The sequence below is a fragment of the Nicotiana attenuata genome, chromosome 1, assembly GCF_001879085.1.
Source record: "Nicotiana attenuata strain UT chromosome 1, NIATTr2, whole genome shotgun sequence".
NCBI lineage: Eukaryota > Viridiplantae > Streptophyta > Magnoliopsida > Solanales > Solanaceae > Nicotiana > Nicotiana attenuata.
Genome location: NC_031989.1, coordinates 84,553,211 through 84,569,085, shown reverse-complemented (window position 1 = coordinate 84,569,085; position 15,875 = coordinate 84,553,211).

Here is a 15,875-nt window from a genome sequence, read left to right as displayed (position 1 = left end):
CCAAGTCGCCTCCTCGACCGGCTGACCCCACTAAACCTTTATTGTTGCAATGCTCTTCGACCTCAAATTTCGAACCTATCTGTCCAATATAGCTACTGGCTCCTCACTATAAGATAGATCCTTATCCAGCTGGACTGAACTGAAATCCAACACGTGCGACGGTTCACCGTGATACCTCCGAAGCATCAAAACATGAAATACCGAATGAACTCCTGCCAAGCTGGGAGGTAAGGCAAGCTCATAGGCAACCCCCCCAACACGCCACAACACCTCAAAGGGGCCAATAAACCTTGGGCTCAACTTGCCCCTCTTTCTAAATCTCATAACGCCCTTCATAGGCGAAACTCAAAGCAAGACCCGCTCTCCCACCATAAATGAAACATCGCGAACCTTCCGGTCCGTATAACTCTTCTGTCTGGACTGGGCTGCGCGAAGTCTATCCTGAATCACCTTAACCTTCTCCAAAGCGTCCTAAACCAAGTCTGTGCCCAATAATCTAGCCTCGCCCGGCTCAAACCAACCCACCGGGGACCTACACCGCCTACCATACAGAGCCTCATACGGTGCCATCTGAATGTTGGACTGGTAACTGTTGTTGTAGGCAAACTCCGCAAGTGGCAATAACTGATCCCAAGAGCCTCCAAACTCCATCACACACGCACGGAGCATATCCTCAAGAATCTGAATAGTGCGCTCGGACTGTCCGTCCGTCTGGGGGTGAAATGCTTGCTCAACTCCACTCGAGTACCCAACTCATGCTGAATGGCTCTCCAGAACCGTGATGTAAACTGAGTACCTCTATCTGAAATGATGGAAACTGGAATACCATACAGGCGAACAATCTCTCGGATATAAATCTAAGCCAACCGCTCTGAAGAATAGGTAGTACACACAGGAATGAAGTGCGCGAACTTGGTCAGCCGATCCACAATCACCCAAATAACATCGAACTTCCTCAAAGTCCGTGGGAGTCCAACTACGAAATCCATAGTGATCCGCTCCCCCTTCCACTCCGGAATCTCTATCTGCTTAAGCAAGCCACCCGACCTCTGATGCTCATATTTCACCTGCCGACAATTGAGGCATCGAGCTACAAACCCAACTATATCTTTCTTCATCCTCCTCCACCAATAGTGCTGCCTCGAATCCCGGTACATCTTTGCGGCACCCACATGGATGGAATACCGCGAACTGTGGGCCTCCTCTAGAATCAACTCCCGAAGCCCATCAACATTGTGCACACATATCTGACCCTACATCCTCAATACCCCGTCATCACCAATGGTCACATCTTTGGAATCATCATGCAGAACCTTGTCCCTAAGGACAAGCAAATGAGGGTCATCATATTGGCGCTCTCTGATACGATCAAACAAGGAAGACCGAGAAACCACACTAGCTAGGACCCGACTGGGCTCCGTATCCAATCTCACAAATTGGCTGGCTAAGGCCTGAACATCCATCGCCATGGGCCTCTTTGCTGCTGGTAGATAAGCCAAACTCCCCAAACTCTCCGCCTGGCGACTCAAAGCATCGGCTACCATATTAGCCTTCCCTGGGTGGTACAAAATAGTGATATCATAATCCTTAAGCAGCTCTAACCATCTCCTCTATTGCAAATTAAGGTCCTTCTGCTTGAACAGATGCCACAAACTCCGGTAATTAGTATAGATCTCACAAGGAACACCGTACAAATAATGACACCAGATCTTCAAGGCGTGGACAATGGCTGCTAACTTGAGATCATGGACAGGATAATTCTTCTCATGCACCTTCAGCTTCCTAGACACGTAGGCAATCACCCTACCGTCCGGCATCAACACCGCTCCAAGGCCAATCCTCGAGGCATCACAATAAACAGCATAAGACCCTGAACCTGTAGGCAGTACCAATATTGAGGCTGTAGTCAAAGCTGTCTTGAGCTTCTGAAAGCTCTCCTCACACTCTTCCGTCCACCTGAACGGAGCACCCTTCTGGGTCAGCCTGGTCATAGGTGCTGCAATAGATGAGAATCCCTCAACAAATCGACGGTAATAACCTGCCAACCCAAGAAAACTACGGATCTCTGTAGCTGAGGATGGTAAGGGCCAATTCTGCACTGCTTCCACTTTCTTCGGATCTACCTTGATCCCTTCACTCGATATTACGTGACCCAAGAATGCCACATAATCCAACCAGATCTCACATTTCGAGAACTTCGCATATAATTTCTTTTCTCTCAAGGTCTGAAGCACTGTCATGAGGTGCTACTCATGATCTTCTCGACTCAGGGAGTAGACCAAAATGTCATCAATAAAGACAATGACGAATGAGTCAAGATATGGCCGGAATACACTGTGCATCAAATGCATAAATGTTGCTAGGGCATTAGTCAGCCCAAATGACATAACAAGGAACTCGTAATGACCATACCAAGTCCTAAAAGCAGTCTTTGGGATATCTGGCTCCCGAATCTTCAACTATTGATAACCTGAATGCAAGTCAATCTTGGAAAACACTCGAGCACCCTGTAACTGATCAAACAAGTTATCAATGCGAGGCAAAGGATACCGGTTCTTCACTGTAACTTTGTTCAACTGGCGATAATCAATGCACATACGCATGGAACCATCCTTTCTCTTTACAAACAAGACAGGAGCACCCTAAGGTGACATACTGGGCCAAATAAAGCCCTTGTCAAGCAATTCCTATAACTGTTCCTTCAACTCCTTTAACTCAGGAGAAGCCATACGATAAGGAGGAATAGAGATGGGCTGAGCGCCCGGCAACAAATCAATGCCAAAATAAATATCTTTGTCGGGCGGCATGCCCAAAAGATCATCTGGAAACACATCAGGGAAATCCTACACTACTAGGACTAAATCAACTGTAGGGGTATCAATACTGACATCTCTCACATAAGCTAGATACGCGTCACACCCCTTCTCAACCATTCGCTGAGCTTTAAGAAATAAGATAACTCTAATGGAAGTGTAATCTAAAGTACCCCTCCACTCTAATCACAGTAAGCCTGGCATAGTCAGCGTCACGACCTTGGCGTGACAATCAAGAATAGCATAATGGGGCGACAACCAGTCCATGCCCAAGATAACATCAAAATCTACCATGCTGAGCAATAATAAATCGGCTCTGGTCTCAAAACCACTGAGAGCAATTAAACAAGACCGATAAACGCGGTCCACAATAAGAGAATCTCCCACAGGAGTGGAAACATAAACAGGGGAACTCAAAGAATCCTAAGATACGGCTAAATACGGGGCAAAATAAGAGGACACATAGGAATAAGTGGAGGCTAGATCGAATAGAACCGATGCATCTCTATGACAGACCGGAACAATACCTGTAATGACAATATCGGAGGCAACAGTCTCAGTACGGGCAGGAAGGGCATAGAATCTGGCCTGGTCTCCCCCTGTAGGGTGACCTCTACCTCCCCAAGCTCCACCTTAGCTGGCTGAGCAGGTGGGGTAGCAACTGGTGCTGTGTTCATAGCCTGGGGACCCTGTGGAGTACGCTGTAGCTGAGAGTCTGTGGAGGTGCACCCCTCCTAAGTCTAGGGCAATCCCTCACCATATGGCGTGTGTCGCCACACTCAAAACAAGCTTTGGGAGGGCGTGGTGGCTATGATTGGCTCGAGCCAGGTCTGCTGAACTGACCACTGAAAGCACCCCGTGCAAGAGGCGCACTAGATATTGGAGGTGCATAATAAGTCTCCTGAGTTCTAGGAGGATCTATAATACCACTTGCTGCTGGAAGAGCTGAATAAACATGGCGACTCACATAACCCCTACCATGACGATCTGCATTTGGGGCACGGGCACCAGAATAATGGCCCGACTCTCGAGACCTCTTGGCCTCTCTCTCCTCCCTATCCAGAGCAAGCATGCCCTCTACTCTCCTAGCAATACTCACCACCTCCTGATAGGCGATATCCTTCTCTAGCTCCCGGGCCATGCTAGACCTGATGCTGGGAATAAGCCCCCTAAATAAACTGGCGAACTCTCTCACGAACTGTAGAAACCAAGGCCGTTGCATGCCTAGCCAAATCACTGAAGCGGATAGCATACTTCGAAACAGTCATAGTACCCTGGCGCAAATGCTCAAATCCGTGTGCCATGCGTCCCTAAGGCTCTGAGGGACATAATCCCTCAAAAACATATCCGAGAACTGGGTCCATGTACGGGTAGCTGCCTCAGCCGGACTGCCCAACTAAAAAGTACGCCACCACTGATAGGCTACCCCTCGAAGTTGGAAGGCAGTGAAAGAAACCCCACTCGACTATGCTATACCCTTAGTGCGGAGGATACGGTGACACTTCTCCAGAAATCCCTGAGAATCCTCTGATGCTAGTCCACTGAATGTAGGAGGATCATACTTCTTGTACCTCTCAAGTTTCCGCTCCTCTTCCTCTGAAGCAGCTACCCTACCCTTGGGCTGGACTGGGGCTACCGGCGGTACCGGTATAACCTCTGGGATCTGATCAACCTGAACTCGCTGCTCTGGGGTGCGGGCGGCGGATGTCTGTACTCCTCCCCCGGCCTGAGATGTGGCTGTAGCAAGGGGAATCAACCCTGCCAGAGATAAAGTGTTGTACATGCTTATGAACTGTGCAAGGGTCTCCTGGAGAGCTGGAGTACTAGTAGTAGGCGCATCAGGCGCCTGGGCTCCGCCTGGAGCTGCTGGTGGCTCATCTGTAGTAGCTCGCATGGGTGCTCTGGCTGCACCACGTGCGCATCGTCGGCCTCTACCCCGGCCCCGGCCTCTGGCGGCTTTAGTAAGGGGCGCGGGTGCTTGGTCATCTCTGGTAGCACGTATCCTCACCATCTGCGAGAGAATAGAAGACAGAAGTTTAGAATTTTCAAAGTCAATAATCACGCACGACAAGGAATCAAATGAAGTGGAATTTTCCTAACAGTTCTATAGCCTCTCGAAGATAAGTACAGACGTCTCCGTACCGATCCGCGAGACTCAACTAAACCAGCTTGTGACTCACAACTCCTATGAACCTAGAGCTCTAATACCAACTTGTTACGACCCAATTCCTCCCTCCGTGAACTGTCGTGACGGCACCTAGTCTCTACGACTAGGTAAGCCTAACACATTGCAGAAATAAAACAAAAGCATAAATATTAACTGTTGGCAATACAACTATAATTTAAGCAACTAAATGCCACTCGGCATATGCGGTTAACACTTCAGAAAAGTACCAAACAACACCCAAAACCCGAAAACTCGCAAGTTACAAGCTACTAAGATGTTCTAACTGTTCTATACATCATCTTTACAGAAAGAAAGAGAAATAAACATAAGGGGATAGAGGGGGACTCCGAGGATCTGCGGGCTAGGGCAGATGTACCTTGAAGTCTCCAACAGGCAGCAACGACTTCAACTAGTGATGAGGCTGGTACGACAAACCTGGATCTGCACACGAAAAATATGTGCAGCAATGGGCATGAGTACACCACAGCAGTACCCAGTAAGTGCCAAGCCTAACCTCGGTCGAGTAGTGACGAGATCAGGTCAGGGCCCTACTGGTTTATATATGTAATAAAGTAAAACAGTAAGGAATATTGCAGTAAGATTAAATACTAACAGTCAACAAAATGAAATCACAGAAAAACACCATTATTCACTACACAAAGATAGCAACAAGGCATCTTCTGGGATACCGTCCCGTAGTCCCAAACATAAATGTGCAGGGGGATCTGCCGGAATACCGTTCCGTAGTCCCAAAGTATATATATCCAGTACAAGGGTATCTCCCGGGATACAGTCCCGTAGTCCCAAATATAGGGGTGTTCAAAACTGAGCCGAAATCGAAAATCGAATCGAAACCGAAGCTTAATGGCTTATTGGTATCGGGTTAACGGTTTAACAGACGGAGAACAGATTGAAATTTTTTATTAACGGCTTATCGGTTTGGGGGCGGATTATTCAATTTTCTTAACGGATAATCCGTTAACCCGTTAAGAATATATATATATATATATATATATATATATACATATAAATTTATTTTTATCAATATATTTTACCTATATAATAAGTGAAACTTTCTTGAACGACGAAGGGTATAATCGTCAAAATAATCTAAAATGTTGGCATATTGTAAATGACTTGCCAAAGGATCAGTACGTGTTCATTGCACAGAGACCCACATGACTGACTTTAGGCTTCAGGTTTTCTTTTCGTAATTTTGAGAACTACATTTCTCAATTTTCATCTCTCAATTGTTTTATTCATCTATTGCATCTGCTTTCTGGTGAGTTTCATCCTTCTCTTTGCTCTTTTACTTCTGCTCAACTTTTAGTTTTCCCATTTTCCCACTCCTCTGATTTAGTCTCTCTTCTTTTATCGCTTCTTTTTTGGATTTCTGTTGCGATATTTTAGTTCTTTCGCTACTCAGGAGCATGAAAATGGACAAATAGTAAAAAATGGTAATTCGTTTGTTCCTTTGCATTTTCTTCTGGTTTTTTGAAACATGCACAGCAAGTTCCCATGGAAATTATTTTTTGTTTGTTCCATTGTATTCTCCTCTGGATTTTCAAACATGAACAACAAATTCTTTACAGGTTGAAGTTAAAGTTCTGAACTCAAATAGCGTCATGTGCAATATAGATTGAATTAGGCCGATAAACTGCCCGATAACCGCCCGATAAGAGCTAAACTGATACCTATCCGCCCGATATCTTATCGGTTGGCTAGCGGATTAATATATTTAAAAGCCGATAACTGATAAGCCAAACCATTAAGAGTAAATAACCGCCCAATCCGCCCAATAAACAGCCCTACACAAATATAAATGTGTAGGGGGATCTCCCGGAATACCGTTCCGTAGTCCCAAAGTAAACACACCGATCAATCAACATAAATAACAGTTCAGCAAGAAATGCTACTGTTTAGATTCAATTCATATCAAAGATGACAGGCAATCCTTACTCTAAACATGCTGCACAGAGTCCACGTAAGTAGTTAAGGCAGTTAAGACAGTTAAGGCACGTAAGCATGCTTCCCTAAGCTAAACAACATGGCTACATATACTAGTATTGCTCAATTAAAGGAAAACATAGATATTTACCGAATGAAAACGGGTTTCTTTTTCAAAAATTAGCACGTGTACGCACTTGTCACCTCACGTACACGACATTCATATAACAACAGTACCAAATCCTAAGGGGAGTTCCCCCACACAAGGTTAGGCAAGCCACTTACCTCGAACCAAGCTCAAAATCAATCCGAAATCACGCTCTTGCCACGAGTATCCAACTCCGAGTGGCCCAAATCTAATCAATCCAGTTACATAACGTAAATAAAGCTACAAGCCACTAATTTAATGAAATCAAAGCTAGGGTAAGAAAATAGAAAAATACCCAAAAATCCTGCTTGGGCCCACATCACGGAATCGGGGAAAAGTCACAAATTATGAACAGCCATTCACTCACGAGTTCGCTCGTACAAAAATCATCCAAATCCGACGTCTAATTCCCATTCAAAACTCAGATTTTCAATTGGGGAACTTATTCCCCCATTTCCAAACTTCCACCCTCAAATTCCTTAATTAGATGAGGAAAACAACAACAGATTAATGTAATATGATCAAAATAGAGTTAAAATTAGTTACCCAATAGTTCTCCCTCAAATCCCTCGAGAAATCGCCTCCCACCGAGCTCTAAATCAAATTTTGTGTTATGAAATTCCAAACCTTCGAAATCCTCTTTTCTGCCCAGCGATTTCCGCATCTGCGGCCATGGGGTCGTATGTGCGGTCCCGCACCTGCGGAAAAATCATCGCCGGTGCGAAGGCCACTTATCCGGGCTGGGGCCGCATCTGCGAAACCGCTTCTGCGGTCCCCTAGCCGCACCTGCAGTCTCAGCTACAAAGGTCCCTCTCTGCTTTTGCGACTCCCAAGCCGCTTCTGCGGCACCACACCTGCCGTCCAAAATTCGCAGATGCGAAAATAACTGGTGCAACAAAGCTTCAGCAACATGCCTAAGTCCTAACCAATCCGTTAAGTATCCGAAACTCACCCGAGGCTCCCGGGACCTCAACCAAACATACCAACCAATCCTAAAACATCATACGAACTTAGCTGAGCCCTCAAATCACATGAAACAACGCTAAAACCACGAATCACCCTCCAATCCAAACTTAATGAACTTGAAATTTCAAAATTCTACAACCGATCCCGAAACCAACCAAAACATGTCCGATTGATCCCAAATTTAGCACACAAGTCATATTCAACACTACGGAGCTAGTCAACTTTCGGAATCGGATTCTGACCCCGATATCAAAAATTCCACTATCGGCCCGAGACTCCAAAAACTCAACTTTCGCCATTTCAAGCCTAAATAAGCTACGGACCTCAAAAACACAATTCGGACACGCCTCTAAGCCCAAAATCACCCAACGGAATCGACGGAATTCCATTCCGGAGCCATCTTCACACTGTTCCGACTACGGTCCAAATTCTAAGACTTGAACTCTCATTTGGGGACTAAGTGTCCAAAAACACTCCGAAACTTAGCATGAACCATCCCGGCAAATCACAATAGCAGAAAAAGACACGGGGAATGCAGTTAACAGGGGATCGGGGCATTAATTCTCAAAACGACCGGTCGAGTCGTTACAGAAAAAAATAACTAACACACCTTTCTATGAAAGGTGCATCCCTTAGAAAAGGAAGACACATTTCACCAATATTATTTAGTGTTTATTTTGTTATTTTTATTATTAAATATAAAAGTATATTCGTAAAAGGGTATTTTAGTCTTTCAACTTTCTAGTTTAGAGTTTCCCACATTTAAATTAGTATAGATATATTAGGGTTAAAACTCTTCTACTATATAAAGAGGACAACCTTTTTATATTTTGGGTCACTGTTGACAACCTAATTACTTTGTCTCATTTGGTTTGATCTTTTTGTTTATCTTTAATTCAATTTACTTGTTGTTCTTTGGTCATTCGTGTTAAATTAAACCACGCACAAATTTGATTATTATCCATTTTAAGGGTAAACTGTCATATTGTCAAACACATATGTTTTATAAAGTACAACTTAGGGGTTATTAGTAGGGCATATTTTACTGTATTAAAATATGCATTGCATTTTTTGTTAAAATTATCTTTTTTGCAAAAATACCCTTTGACGGTCTGGAAAAATATTTGTAAAAGATTTTAAAAGGTTAGTTTTGTCTTTATACATGCTTATTCATGTATCAAAAATCATGGTATTACTGATATCATGATTTGCTATGTATAGGAATTGTACTGAATAGGACATATAACAAAGGCAAATATTAATTATACATAGGTTGAAAAACACTATCAAACAAGAGATTAAAAATGTCAAAGCTAATACATATATTATTCTCCCTAATATATCCTACCAAACGGTCCCTTATTGTTTTCTCTATCTCATTATTATGTAAGGTAATATAACCATTTGGAGAGTTAATATTTTTTTATTCTAGTTTGCTAAATACTTTTTGATTTTAAAAATTATAGAAGTTATTTATAATGTTGAAGACATATAGTAAAGTAAATCAAAATATTTATGTGATTGTACAAACTTTTATATAAAATGGTCATGAACTTCAATATGGAATCTGATGTAGAAGTTTCAGCCTGAAGAAAAAGGTCTGCTTGTAAAGAGCCAATTTAAAGACAATTAAATAAATAAAAATGTAATTATTCGAATAACTTTTTAATCTTCTAAAAATGTGAGCACATAATAAACCTATATTTATTACACTACTGTATAATTTCTAATTATTAGGAGACCGAGTCATGGGTTTTTTTCTTTTTCGATATTGTGTACGGGTAGAATCAGGGATAAAGTTACCCTCAATTTTTCGTGAGAAGCAAGGAACAATGTTACTCGTTACTAGCTCCAGTAAAACCGAGGGCGCCCACAGATCGGAACTAGGAGGGACGGAATCGAGCACGGCTGAATCCAGAGAGACCCTAGCTCGAGCAATATGAAGAATCGAGGGTAAATGAAAAAATGGTTAAAGAAGACAAACAGAGAGCCGAAATACCACCATCGGCCGGATAATGCAGCGTGGATCACGTTCGGTATTGGTTTTAGATCGTGTTTTCGTGGGAGAAAAGGAAGGAAAGGATTTTACCTTATTTAGACTTGTATTAGGGTTAAAACTCCTCTACTATATAAAAATGTGAACCCTTTTATTTTTGGTCACTGTTGGCACGCATATCTTCAGTTGTTCATTGACTTAGCCGCATCCGAACTCCATCTCGAGGACTCCGTTGTGGTCGATTGTTAGCATTTAAGCCTAACACAGAGCTTAATTACTTTGATATATTGGTTTGATCGTTTATTCTCATTTCAATTCAATTACTTACTGATTTTTAATTATTTGTGTTAAATTAAACCACATATCCTTTTAACCACGTACAAATTTAATTGTTATTCTTTTTAAAGGTAAACAGTTTGGCGCCCACCGTGGGCCTAAGAATAATAGTAGTAATTTAATACGAATCTTGATAACACACACTATTTTACACTTATTCTTTGAAGTTTGATTTCGAGATTGTTCAATATGTCAGATTCTTAATCTGATCACTTAAATGTTGACGTCGAATCAGGCCACCACAGTGAAAATAACGACGGGGTGCTAAGTAACGGCGTACCCCCCCCCCCCCCCGGTCGACCCTAAGGACGTTCTAATCGCTGACCAGTCGATGCCAATTCATAGATTGCTGTAAACGGTAACCTACCAAGCGACTCCAATAACAGCGTTCACTGGGTACCTCGGCCGTCGGTTCGCGAGGCACCCGAAGGAGGAGGTGAAGGAGTTAGCCTGCATTTGATTTTTCAGATATTACAAGCCCAGCAATTTCCATATCACAACTGCAGAGTCAAAATCACAACGCAACTGAACCCAAACGAGTTGGAAAAGATGCTCGGAGGGAAGAACGGATTGTCACAGAACCCAACGGGCCCGAGAAAACTTCCAAGGTGAAAAATGTTGGAGGAACTGAAAAAATTGGTAGAATTCGAAGAAAAGAATATAGAGCCAGACGATAAAAAAGTGGAAACTTATAACTCAAGGGTGGATCAGATCCCGGGGGCACCTCCGATAGTGAAGGGACTAGATTCCAAAAACTTCATTCAAAAGCATTTCCTCCCGAGTGCGGCAACAAAGCCTATTCCGGAAAGGTTTCGAATGCCCGATATTCCCAAATACAATGGGACCACGGATCCAAACTAGCATGTGACCTCTTATGCATGTGCAATAAAAGTCAACGATCTCGAGGATGACGAGATCAAGTCGGTATTGCTGAAGAAATTTGGGGAAACCCTGTCCAAGGGAGCGATGATATGGTATCACAATTTACCTCAAAACTATATTGATTTATTTGCTATGCTTGCAGATGCCTTCGTTAAAGCTCACGTCGGGGCCATTAAAGTTAAAATGAGGAAATCGGGCCTGTTCAAAGTCAAGCGGAAGGATAACGAGATGCTTAGGGAATTCGTGTCGAGATTCCAAATGGAACGGATGGACCTGCCACTGGTTGCAGACGATTGGGCCGTTCAGGAATTTACTCAGGGGCTCAATCCCCGAAGTTCGATTGCATCTTAACAGCTGAAGCAAAATTTGATAGAGTATCTAACGGGTACCTGGGCCGATATCCATAACATGTATTAGTCAAAGATCAGAGTAGAGGACGAACAATTAGGGACCCTTTCGAGGTCGGTTTGTCCCAATAGAGCAAGAGACAAGTCTAAAAGACTAGTAGACCAGAAGTCGAGACCACCACGAGACTGATATCAGCCTTACAACGCAGATAGAAGGGGAAAAAGACCCAGTTGCTATTCGACCTGGAACGACAGAAGAAATGATCAAGGTCAAAGCAATCGAGGGTTGGTGAATAGAAACGGGTTCGACAGATCACCCGGGGTCAGAGATGCCCCGAGGCTATCAGAATATAACTTTAACATAAATGCGGCAAGAATAGCATCGGCCATCGGTCGCATCAAGGAGACCAAATAGCTGAGGCCGCTCCAGTCCGATCCAGCACAGAGGGATCATAATTTGATATGCAAATATCACAGACCCACAGGTATAGAACCGAGGATTGACGGCAGTTAAGGTAAGAAGTGGCTCGTTTGCTCAACAATGGGCATCTTCGAGAATTCCTAAGTGAGCGGGCCAAAAACCATTTCAAGAAGAAGGACGCCAATATGCAGGTCGAATAGGAAGAACCCAACATGTGATTAATATGATTATGAGAGGAGTAGACGTTCCCCAAGGTCCGATGATGAAACACCCCAAAGTTTCTATCACAAGAAAAATGCAAACTCTAGTTACGTTCCGGAGGGGTCCATCTCGTTTTGTGACAAGGATGTTGAGGGCATCATTAAACCTCACAACGATGCACTGTTAATATCTGTACTCATTAGTAAATCTCGAGTTAAGCGTGTGTTAATTGATCCGGGTAGCTCGGCCAACGTCATCCATGGAGAGTCGTGGACAACTGGGGCTCTCGGATCAGATCATACCAGTAGTTCGAGTACTGAACAGGTTCAATGTGGCATGCGAGACAACGATGGGAGAAATAACCTTACTGGCCAACATGGCCGGAACCACTCAATACGCAAAGTTCTATGTGATCGAGGGGGACATGAGGTACAACGCCTTGTTTGGGAGATCGTGGGTTCACTGCATGAGGGTTGTACCATCGACCTTGCACCAAGTATTGAAATTTTCAACCCTAAGAGGAATAAAAATGGTCTACGGGGTGCAACCGGCCACAAAAGAGATGCTCACAGTCGTAGAAGTGATCCTTGTACCCGCGATCACGACCTCAAACTATAAGGGACTGATCGGAGTGAAAGGAACCAAATAGAAATCACAGGTCTCATCCTCAACTGAGCCAAGAAAACTAGAGGACCGCCCAACAGACAAGGAAGAAGACTTCGGGGTCCCGAGATCCTTCGTAGTACCTGATGACACTAATGCCACCAAGTCAAAAATTGAGGAACTGGAACAAGTCATATTGTTCGAGTATTTGCTGGATAGAAAAGTATACCTGGGCACGAGGTTAACCCCCAAGCTCAGGAAAAAACTCATTGATTTTCTTTAAGCTAATGCCGATTGTTTTGCCTGGTCGCACTTAGATATGATAGGAATCCCATCGGAGATAAAAACTCACAAATTGAGTTTGGATCTGAACTTTCATCCAATTAAACAGAGGAGGAGGCCGCAGTCAAAGGTCAAACACGCATTCATCAAAGACGAGGTATCTAAACTTTAAAAATAGGTTCCATTAGGAACTTAAATACCTGTATTGGCTAGCTAACATAGTCGTCGTAACCAAAAAGGGAAACAAACTTAGAATGTGTGTAGATTATAAGGATTTGAATAAGGCATGTCCAAAGGACTTCTTTTCTTTGCCTAAAATCGACCGAATGATCGATGCAATTGCATGGTACGAGACGCTGAGCTTTCTCAACACCTATTCCGGGTTCAACCAAATACGGATAGACCCAGGCAACTGATCGCAGCCAACTCCACACTACTATAAAGTAAGAAGAGAGGGTCGCAATAGCTTTTACCCGATATGAGGGTCGGGATCGAATTGCTCAGAGAGCTAGAAATTGGAGCTGAGTATCTATCTAGACTAGAGTCGTGTAATTATTCTAAATGTCACTTCCAACATTTTTGGGTTTTTCAATTATAAACTACTATTATCAAACTACTAATTGAAACTAGATTATGCTACAAAATGATTGCTAAGGTTGTATCTAAGGGGAAGAAGGGCACTAGGGTCGTGACATCACCTAGGTGGCTAATTGACGGGTAGATGCTACTAAGGTTCGATTGACATAATTGGGGCTTATGCTATAACCGTTGCACAATTTTACCCACTCTCACACCTCGGTAGAGAGAGTGATTTTGCCCACTTGACTCTCTGGAGACCAAATGGGTAGGCAAATTAGATCAAGCAACTAGGGTTCAAGTAGGGTGATTACTCTCTCGAGGTTTAGCCCGTTAATTGGGACTATCATTTCTCATGAGTCCATCCCAATTCCTTGTTAATTTTTTCTACATGCTTGTTAGTAGGTGAGGCTTTTTATTTGCCTCATTAGGATTAGTAAGGTAAGGTTTAGCTTAGTTTTTGTTGCGATGGTCCTATGCCTTTGGAAAGATATCCAAATGGCCATGAGATTATATGCCCTCGTGAGACTTTGGCGGCAGCTACACCATGGTTCCTCTACATGAGGCTGCCATATGGGCATTGTGAGGCGCAGAGGAGTGATTATATGGCCAAGGCATAAAGGCAACACTACTAGTGCTATTGTCCCCCTTATTTGTACTTGTCCTATGTGGTTGTTTTTTCCTTTTTAGTTATTAATAAAACTAGCCCTAGGCTCCTGCCTAGTGGATTTGCTTAAAAAAAAAATTCCTTGTTGGGTCAATTTTGGAGACTTAGACTCTCTTTCTCAAGAAGAGTCAAATCTACAAAGCACAAATCAGTGTTTGCAACCACCAATTTATAGATTAAAACATAAAATCAACCCAAGTAGCAAACACCCATAGTCAATCTAACCCTAGAGACAACACCCATCAATTACCCACACTAGGGTTGAGCCACAACCCTAGCTAATGGGTTTAGCTACTCATGCTTGAAGGAGAAAATGAAGAAATAGATGAAGAACAAGACATATTAATTAAATACTAAATTAAAGTACAAGAATATATCGTTAAGTTGAAGCTAAGATGCCAAAAATGGCTACAAAATAGGTCTCACGAGCGCAGCTCAAAGTCTGGAATTAACTGATGACCTAAAAATGGTAAAATGTTCTATTTATACTAGGCTGGAAAAACTGAACAAAAATACCTCTGCGGGGTCAGCGCGGGCCCCATGAAATGGACCGCGGCCGCGCTAGTCTCTTTGACTTCAATTCTGAGCTCTCTGAACTTGTCCTCCGCGGGCCGCGAAGAATGGACCGTGGCCGCGGAGGAAGCTGGCGCGGTCCGCACAATCACGACCGCGGACCGCATGGCTTGGACTTGGCATAATTCCATCTCTCTGAATCTCTTGTCCGCGGACCGCACAAAAAGGTAGTACGACCGCGGTGGGCCAGTGCGGACCGCGCTATGTGTACTGCGGCGGCGTTGCCTAAAGACCACTTTTGTCAACTCTCTGAACCATCTAGTGCGGCCGCATTCGACTTTGCGCGGTCCGCGCTAGGCTTGTTTGCCCTTAGTTTACTTGGTCTTTGATACTTGAGCAGGTTTCACTCCTTTTGAGCAGATCCTTGACATTTCATCACTTTGTCGATCAAACCTGCAATCAAGCACAACATATGAGCCTTTTGGGACTATTTTGTAACAATTTATATTCAAAGTGTAGGCAAGTAGGAGCATAAAACATGTTAAAATCCCTACTTATCAACTCCCCCAAACTTAAGCCTTTGCTTGTCCTCAAGCAAACAAAATAAGACCCATCCCTTAAGGTAAAATCCAATAATTTCCAGCTATCCTAAAGTAACCTCAACAAGCATCAATTGGGACTAACAATTGCCCTCAATACGAATGAATCATCAACAACATTTAAACTTTGAAAGACCATGGATCAAGTGTGACACAAGAGCCTCAAGAGTTGACTCATTACATCAAGGAACTCTCTCAATTACTTTGGTCGCTGTGGAACCCAAACTCACACATCCTCAACTTTCCCTAAGCAAACCTCACCTTTTAGAGTATTGACACACAAACCGAGGTTAATGGGAATTCACTCATCTCTCTCAAGAAAAAGTCACAAGTCCGGCTCTAGGTACCATATGCTTGCCCCTTATGTAAGTATCCACTAATGTAAGCTTCATTCAACTCAAGATCATATAG